General features: G+C 36.8%; 1 protein-coding gene across 4 annotated transcripts in view; it reads right to left on the minus strand.

Annotated features, from left to right (window-relative positions):
- The window catches only part of PPARG (peroxisome proliferator activated receptor gamma), a 119,359-nt gene extending 97,488 nt beyond the window's left edge, over positions 1-21,871 (minus strand). Inside the window, exons 1-2 of one of the 4 annotated variants that reach the window (XM_036911388.2) lie at positions 21,387-21,871; positions 114-187 (exon numbers count right to left, since the gene is read on the minus strand). The gene's annotated coding sequence lies outside the window, so the exon portion shown is untranslated. Of the gene's footprint in view, positions 1-113; positions 188-20,347; positions 20,429-20,659; positions 21,062-21,171; positions 21,318-21,386 lie in introns of those variants that run through there. The other 3 variants (XM_036911391.2, XM_036911390.2, XM_036911389.2) reach the window with 3 other exon arrangements.
- Positions 21,872-27,935: the final 6,064 nt, after the last annotated feature.

Here is a 27,935-nt window from a genome sequence, read left to right on the forward strand (position 1 = left end):
AAAATAAAAGCTCTCTAAGAAATTTTACTATAAAATACTATGAAGAATTTGCATGGTCTTTAAAAAAGGTATTTTTACATACAAATTTAGCGTATTAAATTGAGTTTACTGACCGTTAAAGGATGACTCTTGCTTGAGAAAACGGCCTTCTTGTATATCTGTGGTTTGCAGTTGGGTTCTTTCAAATCTGAACAAGTAAGAAGAAACAATACTTTAAATATACACATATATTCAAAATTCTTAGACAATCTAGGCTGCCAAAATGTACAAGCACAAATAAATTAATTTTCTCTGTAGGATTTCATTCTGAACATTTGTTTTTCCTGAGCTTATTTTTTGTATTCTCTAGAAGGGGTCAACGGACTACCAACTGACTCACTGGAGAATATCTTCTAAAGAGACAACTACTCGATTCACTTCACCTCCTTTCCTACTTCTGTCGCTTATCATGAGTTAAAGTCCTTTATCTCATCTATCTTTTATGTCAAATTACCAATGACACCTACATTATTGTGCAGACTTAGGAAAAACTAGATGTTAAAAGGATTAATAACCTTGAAAGACAGGTGTTGGATAGAAGTTATACATGGCAAAGATGACATTTATCAAAACATATAACCTCATTCTAGATGCCACATTGGCTATTAATCCCAAAGTAAAAGCACAGTCATGGTCACAACCTTTAGGGTCAGTACATGCAGCACATTCCACATGGAGACTTTTAAAAGGAAGACCCAGAGAATAGAGTATCTCAGTAAATGTGCCAAAGGTCTTAGGATTCATATCCTTGGCTCTTATGAAGGGCTCAGGGATCCTAGAATAGCTGGACATTCCGTAAAGACAAAACAGTATCTCATGCCAAAAGCCTTATCACCAGTGCCCTAACAGTCCCGGCATCCAGACCCGACGTTCTGCACAGTCTACCCTATGCAGAATTCTAACTTTTTTTTTTTTCTGCTGCACCATCACAAAGTTAGGATTTAGGAAAACTATTCTATTACCCAATGCATGGCATAAAAGTAGAGGATCATGAATTGAAAATGTTTTCCCATTTTGTTATTCCTAATATGAAAGAATTTACAGCTGGTGTTATTTTGCTTGATTATTTGTCTGTTTCTCTTACATTTAGTGCTTCTGTTTTGAAATTGAAAGCCTCTTCATGTCAACTCAATATCAATAATAAAGTAGTAATTCATTTTCAGAAGGGAACATATTCCTCTAAAGAAAGAGCTCAGGTATCAGTGTTTTCAACCTGCATGTTTTTTTTTCTGACTGAGTGCTGATCTGTATTGTAGCAATTTATGTAAACACTGTCTTAATTTGTCAGTCAAAGACGAAACGAGTGCCCGCCCCACAACTGTTCATCATCCGTAACATGCATAACACATGAGAGACAATGTTATCTATAATGGATTGCCACTTTGATTTTTTTTACATTTAAGTCAACTGACAAGGGCTTACATATGTGAAAAACAAAGGAAAAAATATTAATAAAGAAAAAATTGAACAAAATCTCTACCTGAAAAATTAAACAATGTTGACTCTGGTAAACCATATAAACTTTCCTTGACACTTGCCCCAATTTCCCTTTGAAGTACATGTGAATTAAGTAAATAGGAAGAAAGTAAAGATTCCTAGAAACTGCAATCTATTCCTAGCTTGTAGCCCTAAGAGTTGGATCAAACAGAAAATTGGCCCAGCTCCTGCAACCTTCAGAGGAAGGCAGAATTCTATAACCTTTCCCAAAATCTTTTCTCATGACTAAGATCAGCATCTCCTTTCTGTATCCATTCAGAATTGCACTGTACCACAGAAGGTATAGTGTCTAGACATAAAATAGAGTAAGGCAGACACAAGATCCATTCTGGGGGCAATATACATCAAGGACTATAGTTATTTCACATTCTCTATCAGGTCGGTTAAATACAGACTGACTTACAATCATTGGATTATAAATCCTCTACTCATCTCTGTAAGCCAGTGAAGATGGCTGTAAAGAGAGCGTGCAAGCCCTTACATTTCAGCATAATCCATATTAGTTAGAGACTATTCATATCTAGTCATTCAAATTTTTAATATCCCTTAGATTACCAGAATCTAAGTAGATAATAATGCAGGTCAAAGGATAATTTGCTCAGACTAATTTGCCTCAAATAATAAAATGGTGAGTTGACCTAAGAAATAGAAAAATAATTAACAATGGAAATAATTGAAAACTTACCAAAAATAGCTTCCCCATAAAGCTCTAGGCTGAGAAAATTTTCTAGATAAATTTTGTCAAACTTTCAAGAGATACTTTTCTTGCTACAAAACTGTTTATGAGTAGGAAAAAATACAGTGACAAAATTTTTCAAAAGTAATACATTGATATTAAAATCTAACAAAGATCAAAGAGAAAAATACCAGTCCCACTTATTACTATCAACTTAAAATTATAAATAAAATGCTAATGAACAAATTCAATAGTTTACTAAAAGAACAAACCACCATAATCGAGGTAAATTTATCTCAAAAAGGCCAAGAAAATTTACTACTAGAATATCAAAGAATGTGTCATAGCACTAGATCAAATCTTAAAAGAAACCAGATGATTATCTAAAAAAATACACACAAAAAAATACTCAGTAAAACTTAACATCTATTCTAGACAATATTTCTTTAGAAAACTAAGAAACTTTAAAATTAACAATATTCATTTCAAATTTACAACCAATATCATCTTAATTGGGACATACTACAGCAGCATTCCCAAAATGTGGTCTACAGATGACTAATTCCTTATGATTTTCCAAAAGAAAAGGTCCCACCATACAATAAATTTTGCACATGTTCTTCCCTTTTTAGAGATTAATGAAGTATGGAAGCATTGTATATACTTTGTAAGCCTTTAAAAAAATTAACAAAAACAATCTCTTTAAACTATTTAACTCAACAATTCTCAAACTTTTTTGAACATTAGTTTCTTCACTTCATTTTACTCCTCAGCCCACTTTACTGTGGTTTTTGGCATCCACCTTTGTACTGAAACTCAACAAAAGTTACAAGCTATTTCCTTCTTGCTAAATCCACTAGACTTGCCTTGATTTTCATCCTATTTATCTAAAGGTGTGCTAGTAAATGTTTAACAACTGGCTCATCTTGTAGGGAAGAACGCTCTGCTTTGTAGCATTTGCTAGTTTCCATGGTGTAAATACTCCCACTATGACTGAGTTCAGGCTACTAATGTGATGTCACAGGCTTGAGAAGAGCTGGTGCCACATCATGTGGTATTCCCACCTTAGAGACACAATCGTCATGAACACTTCAACAGTGTAGAATACTCAGGGAGTGACGTGGCTGGTGTGTGGCTTGTTACCTTGGTTTTTAATGTAACTGGTTTAATGGTAGGTATATACAACTGCATTTTTAATATCTGTGGATAACAATCAGCTCACAGAAATCCTGAAAATCTAACAACTGTCTTTAACAAGCCAAACTGAGCTGGCTGCAGCACACTTCCGGTATTTTGTCCATCCTTTACTATTAAGGCTATCTCGTCCCTTAGCTGCTTGGAGACCAGTTTCTCCTAGCTCTTATCCTATTGTATGACCTCTCTTTCAGTCCCTTTGCTTGGTATCTTTTCTTGCTGAGCTTTTATGGTTGACGTGTTCTGTAAGTTCCTTCTCAGTTTCACTGTTACCCATAAACACATCTGCTTGCGTACACCTCCCAACTCTTTATCCGTAGCCACAGCTCTTCTCTCAAGAGTTCTAAATCTGTATCCCCAACTTCTTTTGAACACCCTACCTGAGGTTCTTTAGGCACTGAGGACTCAACATCACCCAAACTGACCACCCACCATAGAGCTCTCTCTGAAGATTTAAAGCACAACTCAACGTGTAACGAGGCCACTCCTTGTTCTCTGCAAGATGAAAAGGAATTCCCTTCATTACTCAGTCTTTCAAAACGCATGAAAAGAAGATTCAATTCCTAATCACAAGCAATGCTTCTCCTGTTCCTGTTCCCACCTTCCCCTTTTTTCACACATCATCCTCTCCAAAATGTCTCCTTTACCAAAACCCTCCCATTAAATGTTCTCTCCATTCCCAGCCCAGGGACTTCATACTCTCCCTCTTCTCCTTCTCAGCACATGATTAGGTATATCAACTTAAATCTCCTCCAGCTTTTCACATCCAGGCTCTGCCTACCCATTCTCCAAGACTTCATCATGAAAACTCTGGAACCGACCTTGTAAAAATCAACTTTCCTAAGGAAAAGGGTAAGGGGTGTTATACTGTCAAATGAAAATTCTCTCATGGATTGGGACAAGGTGGACATATATAAACACTCCTAAGTGACTAATTTTTATCCCATCCAACTAAACACGTGGATGTTTCACCAACCTCCTCTGCTCTCGCCTCAAAAAGCCAATTGATTCCATTAGAGGACAGACTCAAGATGGGCTAATTACATCCTCTTCTAGATTTTTACAATTACTAAATTAGCTCTTAAATTGATCTCTGTATTTTGGGATAACAAAATAAAATGATTTTATTTGGATTAAGAGGAATTTAAGAATGAGAGAAACATGGAAATGAAGAATCTCCTAGCAATGGTTGGTTTTAGGTGACAGTGGAGTTACTGAATATAAGTTAAAGATTTGGTGAAATAATTTACCCTGTCACAGTTAACAAAGTAACTACCTTCAGGTTGCTTATCACTTACAAAACAACTAAAAGGGTAGATCTAATCCATGGTTACATCTGAATAAGGTTATACATGTGTGGATCTCATTGTTAAATATGGAATGGTGGTGGTGGGGTGTAGGCATCGCATTCTGTGGCAATTTAAATACTGGACAATTAGTCTTTTACTAAAGAGTGTAAGATAGGGTGTCTGGGTTCCGATTGCTTGGGTTCAATCCTAGTTTTATCACCTGGGAAGTTATTTTTATCTCTCTGTTGTTTGTTTCTTCACCTGCCTAATAGAGATAACAGTGCATACTTTACATGGGTATAGGAAGAATAAAATGAGATAATGTATATAATATCCTTAAAATAGAGTCTCATTCAGAACAAGTGCTCAATAAATATTAACTATTACTATCAATAGCTAGATTATTTTTTTTTTTGATACTTGAGATAATTATGGAAGAGCCCTTTAGATGGATGGTTAAATAACATTATGGCTAAGGATTTAAACTTAGGCAGGCTACAGGGTAAAGTGAATGGAAAGAAAGCATTCTCTAAATATGAAATCATACAGGTACACTTATAAATCAGTTAGAAACCAAGTTATCCTAATGAGTAATATTATTCCAAAAATTCATGGAAGCTATTTAGGATTAGGCAGTAGAATGAGACGAAATAAAAAGTAACAATGAGTTGTTGAGCATCTGATACTTGTTAGCCGTGTTCTAGGCACTGGGGATAAAGAATGAACAAAGCAGACAAATGTGTCAGCTCTTGTGTAACTGCATACATGAAGATGTAATAAAAAACTAGATGCATAAGGATCATGTGGTATATTTGATATATGTGCTGTTTGGAAAAAAGAAATTAAGATTTTTAGAGACAATCAGGGGCTATTTCAGCAAACTGCTATGCTTTTACTAGCATTTACGAGGTCAACTGACTACCTTTTCCCAATCTGATGATCAGTGAGGCAGTAATTTAAAAAAAAAACCAATCCAAATCCATTTATAAGTGATAATCAATTTTACTTCATCCCAGAGAGAGCCACACAAACATTTTTTTCACATCTTGTAAATACAGAGAACAAACTGGTGGTTGCTAGAGAGGATGGGAGTGAAGGTATGGGTGACATAGGTGAAGGGGATTAAGAGGTATAAACTTCCAATTATAAAATAAATAAGTAATAGGAATGAAAGGTACAGCACAGGGAATATAGTCAATAATACTGTAATAACTTGGTAAAGTGACAGACGGCAACCATGCCTACCACAGTGAGCATTTCGTGATGTACACAAATGTCGATCACTCTGTTATAGACTGGAAACTATTATACGTCAACTATCTTTTAAAAAACCCATTTTGTTCATGTTAAATTCAGAATAAAAACACTCCTACTTCATCATTTGATTAGTAGAGAAAAATACATTTTATTTCCAGTTATTGGAGTTAGAGACCTAACCAAAGACAGAGATATTCTTGGGAAACAGGGAGAAAAGGAAGAAATCCAATGAAGGGAGAGAGACAGAAAAAAGAAGGAAAAAAGAGACAGAATATAGGAAACAGCACAAATCAAAGAAAAAAGGTGGGAAAAAGAATTAGAGCTCAAGCAATGATTGAGGGGGACGGGGGAAAAAGGAAGGAAAGAAGATGGGAAGGTGAGGAGAGGCTCAGAAATCCTCATTGTTCAGAGGAAACAGCTTTTCATTGTATTTATTAAACTCAGCTATTCACTTTGTACATAAGCAGCAGAAATCATCATTGCTGGTATGTTAAATACTATGCAGAAATTAAGAAGCCATCAGAACTATTTAGCCAAACAGCTTTCATATTGGTAACGACATATAAGTATTACCTTCAAGAAATTCTCTTTGCTTTTCCCTAAATGTTTTCACTATTTCCATACCTACACTCATGCTATTTTTCTATTTGAAATGCTTTGTCCACTGTCACACCAAATTTGATGAAATGTAGTTATTAATAAATATCAGGTGTCTACTATATGCCAGGCCCTTGTTACAGGCACTTGTCAACATTTCACACCTTTTTAAAATGAAAAATACAAGCTGTTTTAATAAAACACAACGTAAATGGGCTATTTTAACAAACTATTCCACTAGACATGAAGTGAAATGAATTTTTTCTTCTGCAGCTAACATTTTTTCTTCATCTGATTCCATAAGCACTGAAATAATCCTTATGAAAAGAAAGTCCCTTTCTTAAAGCATTCTTGAACTTTCCCCCAAATATAGTGAGGATATCATTCCTGTAGGAGTCAAAATCCTCCAGGTCTTTCAAAGTGCAGTTAATCTGTGATAATCTAGCGGCTAAACACTGGCAGTAACCGCTGGAAGTTTGTGATAATGAAGTCAAGTAAGTTGAATGATAAAAGTTATTTGGATTTTCACCCACACTAAAATGGGAGTCCCAAAGACTTTCCCCAAGTGGGTAGTCACGCCTGGTCTTTTTCAACCATGACGTTACACCACAGAATGAGAGCAAATGATTTAAAGATCAACAGCATGACTGTGACTTATGTAAATCACTTCTGCAGAAACTGGCATTACTTGTGACAAACATCACGTGGAAGAGGAACTTCCTACAAATATTAAAATTGGAAATGAATGATGGCCAAGAAGGCATTAGAGAGCAGTACCTTCTTTGACAAGAACTGTGAACCAACTGTACAGATAGGTCTAAAATTGGATTTGCATTCAAATTTGGGAAAATGCAATTACAAGTTCTGAAGAAAATGTCAAGACACTTGGCATACACTGGCCTTCCTCTATAGTCCATTATGAAAGAAATATGTTCTACTGAGTTAATACTAGAGTCTAGGGGATCACTCCTTAGTGTTGGAAAGGATCTTAGAAGTCATTTCTCCTATCAGACAAGATTTATTGACAGATGGCCACTCAGATTCTGCAAGAATCTCTCTACTGATAAAGCCCACAGCCTTTCCCACTGTTGGACAACTGTAGTTACTAGAATTCTGTCCTTATACTGACCTGAACTATGCATCCCTTTAATTTCTAGCAATCCTTTGACAAAGGACTGTCTATGACACAAGATGCTCCATAACGGAAGGGACCAGTCTGTCTGGCTCACTGCTGTTGTCCCAGTGGCTAGCAGAGTGTGTGACACATAGTAAGCATGCAATAAAAATGAGTAAATGCCTGATTGCCCTACAGGACTCAGCCGTTAAGTCCAGTCAATTGGTGCATTAGGGCCATGGTGCTCTAACTTCAAAGGAAAGGAATTTTTCTTTTCAATACATTCATCAGAACTTTTCATTCCATACTTTTCCATGTGCTTCAATGCCATGACAACATAAAAGTTTTTAAATTCCTATCCTCAAATCTGTACTTACCCTGTGCCAAGTCAGTGACTATGAGTTTTTAAGCAGTATTAGTCCTTAGACCGTACTTGGAGTACCAGACCCTACTTTACATCGTCACTCACATTTTCCCTTCCTCTTCATTCCTACAGGGCCTCCTCATGTTGTCTCCAGATTTCACGATAGTCTTCTAACTGCTTTCCCTGCACACTGCTGCCAAATTAATCTTCTGATTAAATCATCTCACTCCAAGACTTGGAATCTCACCACTCCTTTTAAGATAAAAACCCACACTCTGCCTGCATTCCAGACCTTTTCTCATCTTACCTAAAATCTATATCTCCAACTGTATTCCTATTCACATACATGTACTATATCCACTTCAAATGGGTTGAACTCTGCAAAGTTCCCCCCAAATTCATGCTTATGTACTATTCCAGGCTTTATTTGCTTACCATGGAAATTCTTTTCCTCTTCTCTGAAACTATCTCAAGCCCTGAACATTTTTTTTTTTGAAGGCAAAATTCACGGAAAATATAATTAACTATTTTAAAGTGGACGATTCAGTGGTATGAAGTCAGTACATTCTTAAAGCTGTGCAACCATCATCTCTGTCTGGTTCCAAAACATTTTAATCACCTCAGAAGGAAATCCTGTACCCATTAAGCAGTCACTCCCCCTTCCCCTTCCCCCAGGCCCTGGCAATCACTAATCTGCTTTCTATCTCTATGGATTGCCTATTCTGAATATTTCATATTAATGGAATCCTACTTGGGTTCCCATCTTTGTTTCTTTTTCTGTATATTTTTAAGGTTGTTGTTTCCTTTTCTTTTTTTTTTTCCGAAAGGTTACCCTGTCAATCTCTAAACTCTTCAAGTCTAGTTTAACTCCCACCTTCTCTACAAGGCTTTTTCTGCATATACCCTCCACTCCACACTGATCCCGCCATTCTCTGCATTTTGTAGTATTTGTTCTCTGCCTTACTTTGAATTGTTGGTTAACTGTTTCAACTTTACCCCTTTCTGATTCTATAAACTCCCAGCTCTCGGAGCTTTGGGGTCTTCCTTTGTGCCTAGAACCTACTTGAATATGTATGCAATTAATTCGTTATGTCCAGCCATACCTGAATGAATGATGAATGAAGGAAACTGAAGTCTGGATCATTAGTGAGAGGAAGCTTCAAGCCCTTTTCTGTTCCTTATCCTTCTTCTCATCATGCTCTATCCTCTTTCCGCTTCTCTCTTTTGGTATTGTGTCTACCAGGGCACTTCCTTGCCCTCCTAGGGGATGAACAGGTGTGGCTGCAGGACAATGGCAGGCTGCCCAAGGGTGGAGAGGGTGTAAATTCCCTGCATTATCTTTTGAGACTCCTACCTTCGTTCTACATCCGACAGATGAAAACCTAATGAGTAGAGTGGGTGTGCAGAGATGTCACAAGGCCACGTAAAAAAAATGGTTCATCTATTTGCTTTGCTTTTATATGTAAATCAGCTTCTCGGGCGTTTTGATTTGAAATTGCTCATAAACCCCTATCTACCTTGTAAAGGGAGATTAACTGTTAAATAATTATGATAGCACTTGTGATTCACATGTGAAATAGCTGAGCAATTAAACTATTTTATATATTATAAACAAATTAATAGGCCCTAACTTGATCGTGTTTTATCTATACTTAACAAAAAGTCTGAAAGGGAACCAGTTTTATTTTATGCCTGAGTAATAACATTTTGTTTTTACATCATTATGAACTATTTTCCAGCTGTAGCACTGAACAGAATTTGTTACAGTTGCCTTTGGAAGCCTCCAAACAAGAATGTAAAACGCTGCTCTGCCCCTTAGGCCATATAAAACCTGTTCTGACCAGGACAACTAAGAGATCCAACACAGAATGCTTAAGTCTATAATTAACATTTCTTTTCCTTTTTATACTCCATTTTGCCCACTTTAGCAAAATGGAACACTCTTCTGGCATTAATGTCATATCATTATGTATCATTATAAAAGTTAAGAAAGATATAAGTTAATATTTTGAAGAGTAATTTAGGAAATTCCCTAAATACATGGAGAACAGTAGCACTGAGAATCCCATACAACTGGTACTGAAAAAGCACAAACTAGTCCTCCAAATCAAATTAAGTTTAAAAGTATAAAGTACTTACAATGCACTCAGTCCCTTGTGCTACAGCTGTGAATTAGGGAAGGCATGCAGTGCTTATATATATATATATATATATATATATATATATATATATATATACACACGAGGAATTAGAGAAATACAACCTTCATTTCTCTCCTCTAGGAGAGAACAATTTTGCCTGGTACACAGAACTTGCACATAAAAATCATAGGGACACGATAGCAAATATACTGTTATATAGAATACAGAATGCATTAACTTAATTTCAGAGTAGATCTGTCTTCTAATTATGTTTTATTTAAGATTAAAATTAATTTCCATTTTCTGAATTCAAAAGCTGGTGGCCTGGGTAAATATTTCACATACATGTTGTATGACAAAGGCAATCCACCTTAGATTTAAAAAGTTATATGCAAATAAAAACTGTGTGTATGGATTGTGTTTTGTCAGGATCAAATATAGTTCCAACAGATATAGCTGAATATACAGCATGAATTGTGTGAATGGCCTAGAGACACAGCCGTGCCAATATGCTGTGTCCAATCACTTAGCTATTTTGTCAGCTGTTACCAAGCTTTGGCTATTTGCCAACTAGTACTAGAGTCTAGCTCATCTACCCAGTCCTGTGTAGTCTCAAGATTGAAAAGCACCCATCTCACTAAGTGTAAGGTCATGTTTCCAGGTGGACAGACTTTGTTTTCTATATAAGGACATCTAGTGATGAAAAGCGAATGACACTTCAATACATGTTTGTGGAGTTTGTGGAATTGAATCAACTGTGGTGAAATCTGCAAAATTTATGGTTTGGTTACATCTGCATTGAGGTGCACTAGAATATGCCATATTACTCTCTATGTGAAAGAATTCATTCAGTTTAACTTATCATTCTTTCCCCAAAAGTTTCATGTGGTTCAAACTTTTTTGTTTTCTGTCAATTTAAATAAAACATTTTCTGTCAATTTAAAAACAGAACTAAAATGGTAGTCAATTTGATTGTGAATATAAAAATTAGAAATAGGTATAATAAATAATTTGACCAAAGGATGGTCATTTGAAATAGCATCTGGGTCTCCTTTTGCTCAAGTATTATATTCTAAATGTGTAAAAAAGTTCTTAATAGGCTTTTAAAGGAAAGTAGCTAACTTTGTTTCCCAGGAAACAAAAGTATTATTGTTGCTTTTTAAAATTTTAATGGCATGGTCCCAGGGAACTTTGGTTTACATACTTGGTTAGGCATAAATAATTTTTTGTAAAGTTATGAACTCACATGATTCACTATTTAAATACATCCACTGTGAGAACATTATAAAATAAATAATCCTGTGCAAAAGGTGAATAATCACCTTGTCATTTGGATTTTCAAAAACAGTAATACCTTATTAACAAAAGATACATTCCCATCTCCTTTGTTAATAATTTTATTATGGAGAGAGAAATGAAGTGATGTAATAGAGACATTATACTAATATCAATACCTAATACATACACATAGCCTGAAATACTATAATAATAAGAGATCTGAGAAAAAATATTCAGGAGCCCAGGTTTTCACCTACTTCACACCTAACTCAAAGACAGTTGCTCAGTCTCGTGGTGGCCTAGTACTATGGCCTCTTCTTAGTCACCATCTCTCCCACTCATGTTCTCGTTAAATCTAAGACAACAATAATCATACACTCTAGGAGGGATGGACTTCGTCTGTTTTGTTCATTGCTTTATCCTTCCCTACAACAGTGCTTGGCACAAAGCAGGAAATCAATAGGTATTTGTTGAATAAGTTTTCATTAAAAAGGAGCTTCTTACTAGATTTGTGCTTTGAGGTATCATCATATAAGTTTGTGTCCCCCACAAAGTCTAAGAGCTATAAACTGAATTTTGTTAGCTGAAGTTTGTCTTGGGCTATATCAAGGATTAAAGCATCAGAAAAAGGGAAGGCAGAAAGAAGAGAGAAATATTTAATGTCCCTGAAATAAAATTTCTAAAAAGCTTTTAAAACTTCATCTTCATTTACACAAAGGTTATTCTAAAGATACCAAGTTTCTCAAAAGAAGTTCCAAAGAGAGTGACAAGAAAAATGTAACTTAAAATCTGGGTCAAAGACAAAACTACTTAATTTACCCTTTGGGATTCCTAGAAAAATGTATCAGAGAAAGGGAAAATTAATTAATTCAAAAGCTTTTGCTGTGTGTGTGTGTGTAAGTAAGTAAAATCTTTTACCATGTTCACCCAGAGGTCTGATTACATTTTGAGAAACTTGTACTCACTGGCTATTTTAAATCTCTTGCTATTTTTCAAATAATTATCACAGGTTTTATCCAGGTGTCCTAATAACCATTTGTAGCAGAAGTTCACTTTCACGTGCTTTTGTATCCCCTATTTATGATTTCAAGTTCAGCATTGTATCAGGAGTTGGAAAACTGAATAACTCTATCACAAAGTTATTTAATTTTAGAATTAAAAAAAAACCATAATAGATATACATGGTTTTTAGAAAAAAACTTAAAAAGAGGGTGACTTTAAAATAAAATAACTCTGGAAACTATTTTTTAAAAGCTCTTTGCGTCAGTGTACGCTGAAGATCAAGTAAGAGCGCAGGCCCAAAGAAATGAACAAAATCAAACCGTATGTATGGCTGAGATTAAGAGGCTGTTATAAAGATGGGATATTTTTCCCTCCTGAATAGAGGTGAGTCAAGCGAGGAGTATAGAAAGCCCAATAAGTGAGATAAAATTAAGCATGAAATAAAACTGGGTGAAACAGAAAAGAACTTGTGTAGTGCCTTACATTATCATGAATGGCTTTAAAGGAATAAAAAGAGCTAAAGGATTCTCAATATTTAATCTACTGTTTGCCTTGATCTTTACTGATCAAGATTATAAGACACTAAAATTTTTAAAAAGCTATAAATGTGTGCTTTTAACTTTAGAAGTAATTTCATATTTCTGGCTAAGCTTTGGAAAAGAGAGAAAAATAAAAACGAAAAGCCCTCCATAACTATTTTAATATAACCATCATAATTTCTGCATATTCCCTTCCAGACTTTTTCATACATATGTTTATATAAGGTTGCACATACATTTTTAAGCTTTTTTTCATTTATTTTCAGATTTGCTATAGTTTTCTAAATTGTCATTGATAATTGTATAATATTCCACCTAGTGATTACACCATAATTTACTTAACCATTCCCCTGCTGTTGAATACTTAGTCACCTCCAGATATTGGTTCCCATAACAATGCTTTTATGAAAGCTTTTGTGTATATGGCTTTTCCTATATCCCCATCTCTCTGGAAAGTCCCAGAAGAGGGATATAGCATCAGAGTATGTGATATATTGCCCAGTTGCTTTCTAAGCAGGTGCAATAATTCTTGGTGACATCAGAAATATGCAAGAGTACAAGTTTCTTCGATTTCAGAATTAAAAACAAAAACCACCATCAACAATCACTAGCAAGCGTCTATTTTCTACTATTATTAAACTGGAATTGACATATCTGTATCTTATGAGTCTGTTTAATGTGAATCCTCTAGTGAGAGCTCATCCTTGGTGATCTTATAAATCCAGTCTTTGAAGTAATAGTCTTTGACCTTGGAGACTCAGGACTCTTTGCAACCTTTCTAAAGTAAGAAGAACCAGAGACATTTGGACTAAAAAGTGAGCCAGCTAGCCTCCCTTGACAAAAACTTCCTGACAAACACTGAGCTTCTTTAAGTAATAAAATGCTAAGCTGATGGCTATAATTTTATAGGATGATACCAAGAGAGTCTACCAATGAGGAGAATATGGCAAAGAATTGAACCATTATATGCAAGGAAAAGGCCCACTGAAGATAATCCAAAGTACACTGCCCAAGGAGGGTTTCAAAACAGTGTACATCAGAATCCTCTGGAGAGCTTGTTAAAAAAACTTCCCCCAGAGTTTTTGATTCAGTAGGTCTGGGTAGGGCCTGAGAACGTGCATTTCTAGTAAGTTCCCAGGTGATGCTGATGCTGTGGCTCCAGGGACCACTCTTTAGGAACCACACTGCCTTAGACTGTTTCTTCATTCTTTTTAAATCATTTATTAAGTGCCTACTAAGTACCGTGCTGTATGTTGGAGACAGAGAGATGAATAAAACCCAGAGATGGATCATCTCTATTTTTGTAGACATTGTTCTGCTCTAGTCCTAAAAGCCAACAAATTTGGACCTTGTTGAAAACAAAGTTTAAAAATATATTGCCTTTAAATAAAGCCAGGGTGTTTCTAATGAGTTCCAAATGCTTTAGGACGACATGTAGTTAATCTTACACTGGCAATGCCTGGGTATTTTCTTCACTCTTTTGGATTTTATTGACATGTGCAAATAATTTCTATAAGTATCTTTTTCATTTATATATACACCATTCATATGTTTGCTCTCTTTCATAAACTCTATCCACTACATAAAATAAGAGAAAGAATTTATCTAAGCACTTTTCCATATGTAATAAAAAAATCACACAGGTAATTATCAACTGACAGAAAAGAACAACAGTTGGTAAGGTAAGACTTTGAAATTCTCAGCTTTAGATTCAGACTTCGGCAAAGCTGTGGAAAAAGTGAATGACAAGTAAGTAATTTGCTTAGTCATACGTATGAGGGTGGCCCATACCTAACAATTAAACACTGCCTCTCCAATGATTCACAGAATTAATGAACTTGCTTTTGAGGTGCTTACTAAGATTCTGTTTCTAATAGAGATGCATTGGCTTGCCATCATTCTTTTCAGCAAAAATAAAAACTAAAACATAAAGCATGTATGAAATTTTATGATGTGTAGATCTGCAAAAGCCTTAAGCATTATTTATACTTCTTTGGCATTTTTTTCTTCCTGATGATTGAAAGGTTCCTCTCATTTCAATCTAACAGGAAGGTACTTTAAAAGTCTGGAAGAACTAACTCATGGAGAGACTAAATAATTTGTCTAACATCACAGGAAAAATTAAAAGACATAGTGAGAATGCCAGATATTTGATTACATTAAGAAAGTACTAATTCATGACCTTAATTCTGATAACATTTCCTCGATAAACTGATGTCGGAGAATCACAAGTTGTTTTCTTGGAGGGAAAAAATGGTTCAAGAAAGAATTGCAACATGCTGATTTTTAAAAGAAAAATAAAGGTGTGAATGGGAGAATATATCCTTTCCTATTGTTGATACTTCAAATGACTATTTTCCTATTTTGTTTCATGGAGGCTGTTTTATGGAGAAACTGGGACATGAATCACTTTATATTTCTCCTCCTGATTACTACTTTCAAACTCCAAGTGCGTTTTCTATGCCTTAAAAGCCTTGTTTTCATGTAGCAAGGCAACTAGGAACTCACTTCTGAAAATTTTGCTGATAGTGATTTAAAGAAATGGCCCTGCTAGGAATAGTGGCATTTTGAAAGTGGACTCCAAACTTTCAAATGACAGACAGTCTTAGAGGTGGAATGACAACCAGTGGGTGGGGTCAAGGTTATGCGGTTCTTTCCAGTACTTCATCATTGTGTTCAGGCAGTCTGACAGCTATGTTTCCTCATTGCCTTCACTATAAAGGAAAATATATTCCTTAAACATACAAGATATTCTCGTTTCACTTTCACAGATTCTCTCTTGAAGCAAACAGAGCCAGAGAGAGTAACAGTGCTAAGTGTCAACTTCAGCATTTGAACTGATTCTACAGTTCTCTGATACCACCGAGGAGCAGGGTAAATTCTTAGAACCCAACCTTATATTTAAGGTCTATGCACAGTAACCATGCAAGTTGCTGACCTACTGTAGGAGTTGAACATACTCAGATATCTCACACTCCCACTCAGGGCATTTCCCTATTTTTCTACCTCCCTCATAACTACCTTCTCCTTATTGGTGGTAAACTATGATGGAACTCACACCCCGGGGTTTATGGTAATCTGAACTCTTCCCAGAAGGCCAGAAAATTTGTCTCAATAATTCTTACCCACATACTAGAATTCTCCCAGATGAGTCCACAAATTAAAGTGTTTTTTTTTTTAAACAAAAACAGTGAATCAGTTAATAGTAGCAATGAGTTTATATTCTAAAATCAATGAAGTGGAATAAAAATGTTTCCTAAACAGATACTGAGTCAAATTGAACTAAACCTTTTATATGATCTAGTTTAAACTCTGCGAATAAGGTTTTAAATCTCTGTTTTCATTGATTCATGTCGCCTGAATTGATTAATTTCTTTCCCTTATATCTGTGAAACTGCAGTAGGGAAAGGAGAGTCATTGCACCCTGTCCCCCAAAAAGATTTTCAAGTTGACAACTGGTCACTGGAATAGGTGGGAGAGCAACAACTCTGAGAAAGCCCAAACTGTACAGTTAAAAGAGTGGAAGTTCAGGCTACTCCCCCGCTTACCCCCAAGCGGGGAAGCCACAGGAAAATGGGACATTCACCTACAGGCACTGGCCTAAGCCTTTTTTTGCCCTCTGCTTCCCCATTCTTTTAGTTTTCTCCCCACTTGGCCTCTGTTCTTCATACAGGAACAGAGTGGGGTTCAGGCCTGGAACCAAGTCTGTTACTTTCTTGCATAGGAGACACTTCAAAATAAAATGTACCGTTTGACAATTCATAAGGAGAATTCAAAATTTATTATTTGGATGAGGCATAGTTATTTATATGTTTTTCCAATTATCTCCTGCTAGGAAACTGGTGGATTATTAGGCATATTCACTCTGCAAGCCACTAAATGCCTGTTTTGGGTTATAGCTTGTTAAAAAGAGACCCAATTTTTATAAGCACAAGTACTATGAAGTCTTTTAGACTGTGAAACTGAACTGATCTGAAGGATCATAGGCCTCATTATAAAACAAACTTGCTTCTGGGTAACATAGATTAAGTACTTACAGGGTACACCATGAAAATATGTAAAGAATAGAGCTTTATCAAACAAAAGCACAATCTGTGCCTTCTAGATGCCTCAGACATAAAATATTGACACAAGAAGACCCACATTGTGTCTACATAGGCCTCACAAAGACATTACCAAAGAACAAAAATAATTAGTGGTCTGATTTTGTCCCAAGTCATCAGGGAATGAGATACAATTAATTTTAAATTGAATAATGACAAAATATTCCAGAAACATTTAAAAAATTGATCACCACAGGGCAAGCATTACCTTCAGTTCATTTTTAATAACCTCAAAATTAGTACTAGGATGAACTATTAACATTTGTAAAAGAGTTAGCTATGACCTAGGTAACCATGAAGGTTGTCTTTAAAATATCAGCTCAATTAAACTCAGGGCGAAGGTCGTATCATTTAAGATACACGGGTTTGCTGATAAAGGCTTAAAATCATATAAGAAAAAAAAACACTGAACAATAACTGCAATATTTTTCCCACTTCATAGAGGAGGAATTGGAGAGTTAGAAAGGATAGTGTTCTATGCCATACCACCCTGAACGCCCAGGATCTCATCCCATCTCAGAAGCTAAGCAGAGGGGCCTAGCTAGTTCTTGGATGGGAGAAGTGGTGACGGCCCGCTGTAACTGAAATGGTAAAAAGTGTAAACATTCACATTCTGAATTAAATATTCAGGATTAAAATATTGATGTGCATTGACTGTTGAAGAAAAATGTTAAGAATGTGTACACCTGTTTTTTAAAATTAAAAAAACTTTAATATATACTATCATAGGTGATAGTTTTTTGTCTTAGCCATCTACAAAAGTTTTCCCCCAAATACAGCCTATTGTATTTGAGTCCGTTTCCTCCCAAGAACCTAAGTATTTTAGGTAAATAAAAATTGAAACACAACATTTTTATTAAATAAGCTTTAAAACATATGCCATATAATTCCCCCAAATCTACCTCTGTATTGTGACAAAATACAAATAATAAGTAAGAAGCCCCAGGAAGATTTCAAATAACCTTCTACTTAAAATTTTCAGCTAGCATGCTATGAAACTAACTGGAGTATGCTATGTATGCTACACTGTATATGATTGCAAGATGGTTAGTCACATATCTTAGTGCACTTTTGTGGAAGTCAAATTAGATCAGTTTCAAAGAACCTTTGTAAGCATTTTACATCGCTGCCCTTTTCATTGCTTTTAGGCCTTAGGAGGGAGAGCAAGGAACAGCTTAAGAGGTCAACTATCCTAATGTGGAGATCTGTTTGGAAAAATAAGAAAAGCAAATAAGAAATTCATAAGGGACATATGTTTATGCTTATAGGCTGGTGACTTAAATCAAGTTCTCTTGATTAGTGATTTTTTAAAAGTCCTCTACAGCTATTATTTATTTAGTGGAATCCTGTAAGATCAAAAACTTCTTCCAATACGTTTGCCACCCCTTATGACACATATTTCTAAGTTTAAGTGACAATGAATTCAGCAGAACATCCAGAGTTAGAAAATGACCACAGTTTCTGTCCTATCCATTGGGCATATATAGATCTTATGAAAGAAGTGGAAGTATGGGCAAGTATGGGCCAGGATGTATAAAACATTTGTGGAGTATTATTTTAGCACTTTTTCCTACTTCATGAAGGTGTCCTGTTAATAACAAGCATTTATTTCACAGTTTTAAAATTAAATGCCATGTATTATTAATACTTGTATGTTTTCATATTAGTTCCTTTTACACAGCTTTCAAGCACATAATTATCTTAATAATTAAGACTAATGGCAAACATCCTTAATTTCAGAGTTACAGAAGAAAGTATTTTATAGTCATATAACTTACTAATTAAAAGCAATTAGCCATGATCAACAATGCATTTCGAATTTATATTCCTAAGGTTGCACTTTTTTCCCGTATAAATTTAGTCATACGGATATTGAATTTAATATTGTGATTTTAAAAATTATAATTAATCATTTAAAAAAATGTAGTTCTGAAATATACAAAGATCTGAGCATCAAGGAAATTGGTCCCTTTAAAGAAAATAGTGTATTCAATCACTAAAAATACCAATCACAAAAATTTTTTCGAAGTCTAAGCTTCATAAAGAATATGATGTTGGTGGACATTTTAGTTTTAATTTTAAAAAGAAATTATAATCCTCTAAATTTAAAAGAATTAAAAAACAATGCCCAAAAACTTAGCCTGGAATTCTCCAAACCTTTATGCTTCACTGAAGCCATGCTTTTGTAATAGTTATTGTGAAAGCTAGAAAGAAACTTCTAAATACAAAAAAAAGAGTTTTGATTTAAAAATGAAATCACCAGTTTTTTTCTTCCAGTGAGTTGCAAAAGACTGAGATGGTCACTGGTAGCTTCTAAGATCTCTTGAGATATACTTATCAGCAAGTGAAGTATCAGATATCATATAATTTAAATAAAGGAGAAAAATTATGTGAAGTACCACAGTAAGATAAAAACGGATGGTTTTGTAACAAACTTCACTTTTTGTCTAACACATTAGTTAAAAAATTTTGTATATTAAAGAATACTGTGACACCATATTCACTACAGAGTTAGGTCTGATTGAGACAATACAAAAATTATTTGAAAACTTGAACAGGATCTTTGGAATTATCATTGCTAACTGGTAGTATGTGTGTTTTCTGTAAAACTCGCATAGGAGTGGAAGGTATTTCGCTAAGAGAAAAGCCACCGTGAATGTCTATGACAGTCTCTGTATCAGAGGGTTTTCTAAATTATCTCGAATCATCAGGTGGATTCTGCTTTCAGTCAGCTTTCTGATCAATTAGCTGTATAGATGGGATGACGGCCTCAGAACACCTGAGATCTATCGAAGATCTGCCCAGGTCCTTGTAAAGCCTAAGCTAGTTCAATAACTGCAGTTACAATTTGCTTCATGAATGAGAAAAAAGGTGACGGTAAAATTATGTACTTCAAAAGCGAGAGTCTCTCCAGCCATTGTTTCATACAACCCAGTTCATCATCTTGCCTGGTTTTCAGATGGTAATTTATACAACGTAATGTTATATTTTTGTCCCCACTCTTGAAAGGAAAAGAAGAAAAACTTTAGCTTCTTCATTATGGAGTATTTTTTAACTTTATTTCTCCTAAAAGAATGGACACTATTTTCCCAACCATTATCCTCAGACCCTGTGGATTACATTCTCACAGTAAAACCAGAGCACAGCAAAATAATAACGACATAATATCATCATCACCGTCACCATCGTCATCTTGCAAATTTTGGATACATTACCAACACGTTTCAACAAAACGCAATTACAGTGAGGGGACTCACCTAATGGGAGTTAACAAGAAGAACTTAGAAATGCAGCTTTCTGATCACCCGCAGAGGTAAAGGCCCCTTCTTTACCTAAGGACTGACCTTATATAAAAGCAGCAGAGAGGGTACTCCCAGTTTCTGCCTCCCTACCTTAGGCTCCTCCCCAAACAGCAAGGCTTGAGTACCACAACTACACACACCCCTTCCAGCCCCTACACAGAGGGACCGGTGGTTTGCGTTAAGCTACCTACCTACCTGCCTCGGCTAACCACAAAGAGCAGTATTCGGGCATGGCACGGGCTGGACCCCACAACCCCGGAATTTTACCTTTCCAAACGCGGGCGGCGTGGGAGGGGGCCTTGTTCTCCACCTAACAGGCCGGGGGAGTCCTGTCCACAGCCGCAGCCCCTCCGTTCGGCCCAGCGGAGCTTCAGGCGCACCAGGGCTGGGTGCCTGCAAGTGCCCCCCGCGCTTAACTTGTCACCATGACCGCACACGGAGAGCGAGCGGGAGCACCCCACCGCCGCGGGACGGCTCCGCCCCCAAGTTCCCCTCGAGCCACTCCGGGTCGTCTGCGCACCTCCGCCGGGGACGCGAAGGCCCCCGGTTCCCTCGGACGCGCAGCCAAGCGCTGGCCCGGGGGCCCGTCCTGGGCGGGCTCGCCTCTGAGGCGCGCAGCCCGTGCCCTCCGCGGCCGGCTGCGCCCGCTCTCCGCCGGGACTCGTCCTCGGGGCGCGCCCCCCACCAGGGCCCGCTCATTCCGGTGCCTGCGAGCACGCCCCCACCGCCCCCGCCACCCTCCCCCAGGGGCCCGCTCCGCGCGGCTCCCCGCGTCTGACCTGCGGCGGCGGCGAGGCGCCCCGCTCCGCTGTCCTGGGCCGACCCGAGCGCCGCAGGCGACGGTCCGGCGCGGGCGCGGGCCGGGGCTCGGAGTGCGGTCGGCCCCGCCTGCCCGCGGGCGAGCCGGGCCAGGCCGGGGGCGGGCGCGGGGAGGGCGAGGCCGCGGGCGCCCGCCGCCCCGGCGCACAGTAGGGCCCCTGGCCGCTCTGCCTACCTTTTCTCCAGCGCCTACTCGGCGCCCGGCGTCGTTTGTTCCTCACAACCACCGCTGGGAGGCGGCTCAGGAAAGGTCCCATTTGACAGCGGGGCGACCCGCATGAAGCTCGGGGAGATGACCACGGTCAGGTCCCGGGAGCTCCCGAGCTGTGGGATTCCGGAACCCGCCCCCTGTCTCTGCCAGCGTGTCTTGCCCTTCGCACCGTGGTCGGAGAGATTTTTTTTTTCCCAACTTCTTCTCAATGACATCCTTAAAAAAAAACAAAGAAAAAGAAAAAAAGTAATTACAGCATTCTTAGGATCACCAGGTTTTTATATGCTGACCCAACGGGGCCGCACACTCTCGGAGCCCCCCTTTACATTTGTAATTCACACTGGTATTCATTAGTAAGTTAAAGTGACAGAGTTTTAGATTTAAGCCCTAAAAACATTTCTTAAACTCATTAACAGAATTTCTTAAATTCTTTAGCAGTGTTTCCTACACTGAGGGATCCAAACATGGGGCGGGGGTGGGGCAGGGCATAAGAATCTCATTTTCAACTTGGAGAAGCGGCTTTCCGGCCTCCCGCCTGACCAATGGACTGGGTAGATTGTGCACAGCGTCGTCTCTCGCCGTCCTGACCTGTCCGAAGGGGGTTGACAGAAGCCTCTGGTTATCTGGACTTGAAGCCTTGCTTTCTTTTCTTCCAATCTGACTAACTGAGCATCCTGTTCTAGGCCTGGTCTTTTGGGGGAGGCAAAGATGAATAAAGTCCCCTGCTCAAGAAGCTTATCAATTACTTGCCCAGGATGCTCTCCAGGCCTTTAACATCTTAACTTGCTAGGGACGTCAAGGTCTTTTCCCTCTTGTGCAAAAGGTTCTCATTTGGAGTTTGAAATAAAATTGTGTGAGGATGATTACTTTGGAGAAGGTTCAGAGCTTAAATCAATAGATATGCGTCCTCCCATTCCTCTCCTAAAATAAAAAAGAAGAGCCACAGCTCTACAGTGACTTCAAAGAAGACCATTTTATTGATCACTGGAAAACCCCATTTCTTTGCCTGCCATTTAGGTAGTTATGTTGACTTGGCTCAGCCTTCTATACTCAGACATAGAAGTGCTACATGCATTCCACTTCTTGATCATTCCAGAGTTCCAATCTGCTTTTTAAAAAATAACTGTTTTATCGAGGTATAACTGACCTCATCTAAAATTTAAATACCATACATTTTAAGTGTACAATTCAAATGTACATTTTAATTTTATTTTAGTTTATTGACAGAGCTTTCCCACTATCATCACCATGATCTCACAATTTTAAAACATTTTCATCACCCCCAAAAGAAACCTTCTACCCCTTAGCAGTCATTCCCCCAAACCCTGGTAACCAGTAATCTAGGTTCTGTCTCTATAGACTTACCTATTTGGGATAGTTCACATAAAAGGAATTATACAATAGAAGCAAGGTCTTTTGTGACTGCCTTCTTTCACTTAGCATGTTTTTGAGAGTCATCCAGGTTGTAACATGTATCAGTACTTCATTCCTTTTTATGGCCAAATAATATTCCATTGTATGGATGGATATATCACATTTTGCTTATGCATATATCAGTTGATGAATATTTGGGTTATTTCCACTCTTTGACTATTATGAATAATTTTGCTATGAACATTCACATACAAGATTTTATGTGAACATATTTTTCATTTCTCTTGGATATACACCTAGGAGCAGAATTGCTGGATCATACGAAAACTCTATGTTTAAATGTTTAAGGTACTACCAGCCTATTTTCCAAAGTAGTTGCATCATTTTGCATTCCCATCAGAAATGTATGAGGGTTTCAATTTCTCCACATCCTCCTCAGCACTTGTTATTGTCTACCTTTTTTGTTTTAGCCAAACTAATGGGTGTACAGTGGTATCTCATTGTAGTTTTGATTGCATTTCCCCCATGACTAATCATACAAGAATTTTTTCAAATGCTTATTGGCCATTTGTGTATTCTCTTTGAAGAAAAGTCTATTCAAACCCTTTCCCTATTTTTAAATTGGGTATTTGTCTTTTTATTGTTAATTTGTAAGAGTTGTTTATGTATTCTATATAATACAAGTCCTTTACCAAATATATAATTTGAAAATATTTCCTTCCATCCTATAAGTTGTCTTCTTTTCTTCATTGCATCATTTGGGGCAGAAGAGTTTTTAATTTTGACAAAGTCAAATTTATCTATTTTTTCTTTTGGTGTCATATCAATGCTTAATCCAAAGCCATGAAAATTTACTCATAAGTTTTCTTCTAATAATTTAATAGGCTTACATCTTACATTTAGGCCTGTGATCCATTGTGAGGTAGGGCCAATCTGCTTTTGGTGGGGAAATTTCCATAATTCAACAACACTAACTAAAGGGAATCCCACCACAGTGAACTGATAACGAGTGCAACATTTTAGAGTTGATCTGAATTTTTTCTAAACTCCCTTCTAGATTTTTTTTTAATTGTGATTTTCAAAAGTGACCTAATAGTGAAGTCTGTAAATGTAAGAAATTAAGCAATGTAAATAAAAATAGTGTAAATCTGCTTCTTAAACTACTGGTCTTGATCCACCGGTGGGTTATTAAATCAATTTAGTGGGTCATACTAATATATTTTTAAAAAATCAAACAGAACAGAACAGAATGGAAGAGAACAGAAACTATCAGAATGTATCTTCTGAATTAAAGTGTTGCTTCGTAACTTTGGTATTATATGTGTGTGTGTGTGTGTGTGTGTGTGTGTGTGTGTGCTAGGAGTTGGTGTTAAATGTGTTTCTTACTGTGGGTCACATTTTTAAAAGTTGGAAAAACACTGTATCAGCTATAGTTGCAGATTTTTTCATTCCACATTTATTGTGTGCTTACTTTGTGCCAGGCCCTCTGCTAAGTGCTGGGGATAAAATGATAAACAGCACATGGTCTCCACCCTGCAACAGTGCACATTATGCAGGCTTCTCCATATGTAGTTTTTAGAGATAAAAGATTGTGTCTTCGTTCAGTTTTCCCCAACCACAAGGACGCCTTCCAAATATTGATGTTTGATCCCATGACACTTATTTTTTTGCAATTAATGCTCAGTTGTTTATCTCCTTTGAGATTTGCAGACATATTTGCTTTTCTTCCAACTAGGGGAACTTTGTTCCCAGGTTCATAATTCCATACTATTTTTATTATATTGGGAAGGAAGTACAGGTCTAGGAGTGGGAGCTGGCCATAACTGAATTAATTCCCATGTTTAACTAAAACTAGGCCCCATGACAGACCTTAGGTATTTTTAAATACTGGTATATTACTTTTTAAGAGAAATTTAAAAAATCATGACAAAAATTTTGTTTTCCAATGGTTTGGCAAACACACCACTGGCATTAATAGTGACATTTAACCGTTTTGCAGATTGAGTTTAGGAAAACTAATAGGTTGTATTTCCAGTCATATCCAATCGAGTCACTTATTTACAGCAACTGGGTACAATCACGGCTCTGACATTTGTTCCTCCTCTTTATCTGAGACACCATTTATCAATCTCTGAACACCAGAAATTCCCAGGAGATTTAGAAGATCTTAATTTAAAATTTGAAAAATTACAACCAGTTCAACATGCTGGACAGGTTAAACACACACACACACACACACACACACACACACACACACACACATCCTTCCACAAATACATGTACTTTTTGGATGACTCTATTATGTTCCCATACATGAATTTAAAATTCACTTACGAAATTTTATCTGCAACCACCCAGTTTTACTACTAATTTTATTAAGGTCTCTTTTTTCCTCCTTTCCCTATTTGTCACCTCTTACCTTGCCTCTTACTGAATGACTTGCCCATTCATTATAAGGTCTTAAGTACCAAAGTGTGTAGCCCATTTCTTCTGACTTCCAATTGCTTGATTTTTTCCTTATACCCCTCTTCTTAACTCAGCATTATATTTCTGTTTTAAGCAGCTGCCTATAATTAAAAAAATTTTTTCGGGAACATTATAATAAAAGTATTAATCTTGGTTATGTGCAACTAATTAGGTTACAATGTAAGATAGCTATGTATTAGTCCAAATTTTAAAAAATGAAACTATAAGCAAATTGGGATTTTATTTTTTTATTAACACCCCAACTTCGAGGTTTCTTTTAATAATTTGGAAGAATTGGAAGAAATTATTTTAAAGCCATTTCTCCAATAATACTCTTTTCTATATTGAATGAAATAACTCCCTATATTTCTTTTACTCACCTATTCAAAAAAAGTTTTTTAATGTTTCATAACTTGTAAACATCTATGAAATTAATAATGATATTTAATTCCAAGGAAACTCCACTTGGTATTTCAATCATTTTTAATTAAACCATTTAAATTTTAAGGTTTTAATAGTTTGAAAACATCTTTTAAAACCTCAAAAATACTTTGACTTGGGGGAATAAAAAGAGTCTCATTCCCTGCTTAATCAAAAAAATTTGACTGACTTTGTCTATCAATTGGCCTCTAAGTATCAAGAAGTAGGAAGTAAAATGAGTAGATGTTAGAAAGAACAGAATTTCTGGTCACCTTAGAGTTTTCAGAATGGGAAAGTTGTTCTATTTTCTATTTGTCTTTCCTTCAAGAGTTTTGTTTTAGTTAAGTACTGGTAGAATGGAAAGAGCCCTAACCTTTATCTCTGCTCATTGTGACCTTGAGTGAGAAACTCAAATTCTCTGAGGATTGGTTTCCTCATCTATGCAATGGAAATACATTATATCCTCATAATCTCATCACTGAGATAATGTGAGAAATGCCAAGTCAGGCTCTTCATAGGAACTCAATAGATGTTGTTTATCAACTGAGTGAAATTGAGTGAATTGAGAATGGTTTTTCTGATAGTCACTCATTAATTACAAAAGCATAGTCTGGATGCTAAATTGAAATATTTTTTTTCATATATGCATCATATTTTGTCATCAGTCTATATGGACACTGTACAATCTTTCTGGCATGTAAAAAATCACTGGTTTAATGAATGGATTTTGAAATAGTTACGAATCCTAGATTTCTGTATGAGAATGGTTTTCTGAGGATACCTCTGTAAATTTATGGGTCCTAGGCTTTGTCATATAAAACAAAAAAATTATTTTTATGATGGAAAACGTTAGACATACACAGAAGTAGAATAGTATAATGACCCCCCTTGTACCCATGACCCAGTTTCAGTTCATGGCCAACGCTGTTTCATTTATACCTTCATCCACATCCCGCTCTTCTGTGTAATTCTGAAGCAAATCCCCAAAACACATTTCATTGTAAAACTTTTGAACAGTTTAAAAATGTTGTTCTTAAGTCTTCTATTTAAAAGTTGGTTCAAATGATTTGCTCTGGGAGACTTTGGATTTATCAGAAAAATTTCTCCACTAAAATTTTCCCAACTCTTAATGTCTATCAAGGTGTAAAATGTGTTCTTTGCTGAGGGTGCCATTGTCTGCATGCTGTGGAGTTCTGGAGGACGTAAGGGCATAAATATGTTCAGGCTGAGAAATAAGCAAGTAACTGGGACCTGGGGAAAGGCAATTATGGTGGTTTCAGCTGCTAAGAGCAACACCAAAAATAAAAAAATAAAGAAGCAAACCAATAAAACCGAAACAATTCTTATGTCCCTGTGCCAAGAGCCGATTTCAGCAGATACTGGTTGCCTAAGCTTTGGAATAGTTGGGTGGGGCCTGGCTGAGCCGAGCCCTGGGCAGTGGTCACCTTCAGCCGCAGGCAGCCCTCGTTTTTTGCTTTACTCTTAATCAGGCTGTGCAAGTGAGTACTGTGCGCAAAGGCTGGGAAGAATTGCAAGACCATACTGCTCCCTTCTGCAAGACCTCCCTGGGAGTCATCCCATCCCTCTGCACTCCTGCTTGTTCCTCTGTGCCCAGGGCAGTCTTCTGGTATCATATATGTTATGTTCCTGTATACGTTGTTTGTGAAATGTCTATCTTCCTTTCCTAAGATGTAAGTGCCTTGACAACAGAAGCCATGGTTTATTGATCTTTTTTATGCCAATGATCTACTGCACTACAATGCCTGAAACAGAGTAGTGAGCAATCAATGTTTGTTGATTGACTGCCCCGTATTTAACTTGCAAACCTAAGCCTACCATTAAGTAAATCATTCAAATGTCACCTCATCAAGTTTTCCATTTCTGTTGTTCTGTATTTTCTTAAGTCTTATTTTTCTTCATACCACATACCATTACCTGAAATTACATTTTTTAAAACTTTTGTTACTGTTTGTCTCCCCATACTAGAATGTACACTCCATAAAGGCAGAAATTTTTCAAAGACTTGCTTGTTTTAAAGCACCTTTAGATTCACTGCAAGATTAAGATGACAGTACTAAGAATTTCCATATGCCCCCTGAGGCAGGGATTTTTTTAACCACTGTTGTATGCTTGGCTTATTTTAGGCCTAACATATGCCAAATAGTAGACTCTTAATACATTTTTATTATCAAAACAATAGTAATGTCATAAATTTAATCACCTTTAGAAGTTGTATTTTCATTGTGCATGTTT

The sequence above is a fragment of the Manis pentadactyla genome, chromosome 1 (assembly GCF_030020395.1).
Source record: "Manis pentadactyla isolate mManPen7 chromosome 1, mManPen7.hap1, whole genome shotgun sequence".
In the NCBI taxonomy this organism is placed as follows: domain Eukaryota; kingdom Metazoa; phylum Chordata; class Mammalia; order Pholidota; family Manidae; genus Manis; species Manis pentadactyla.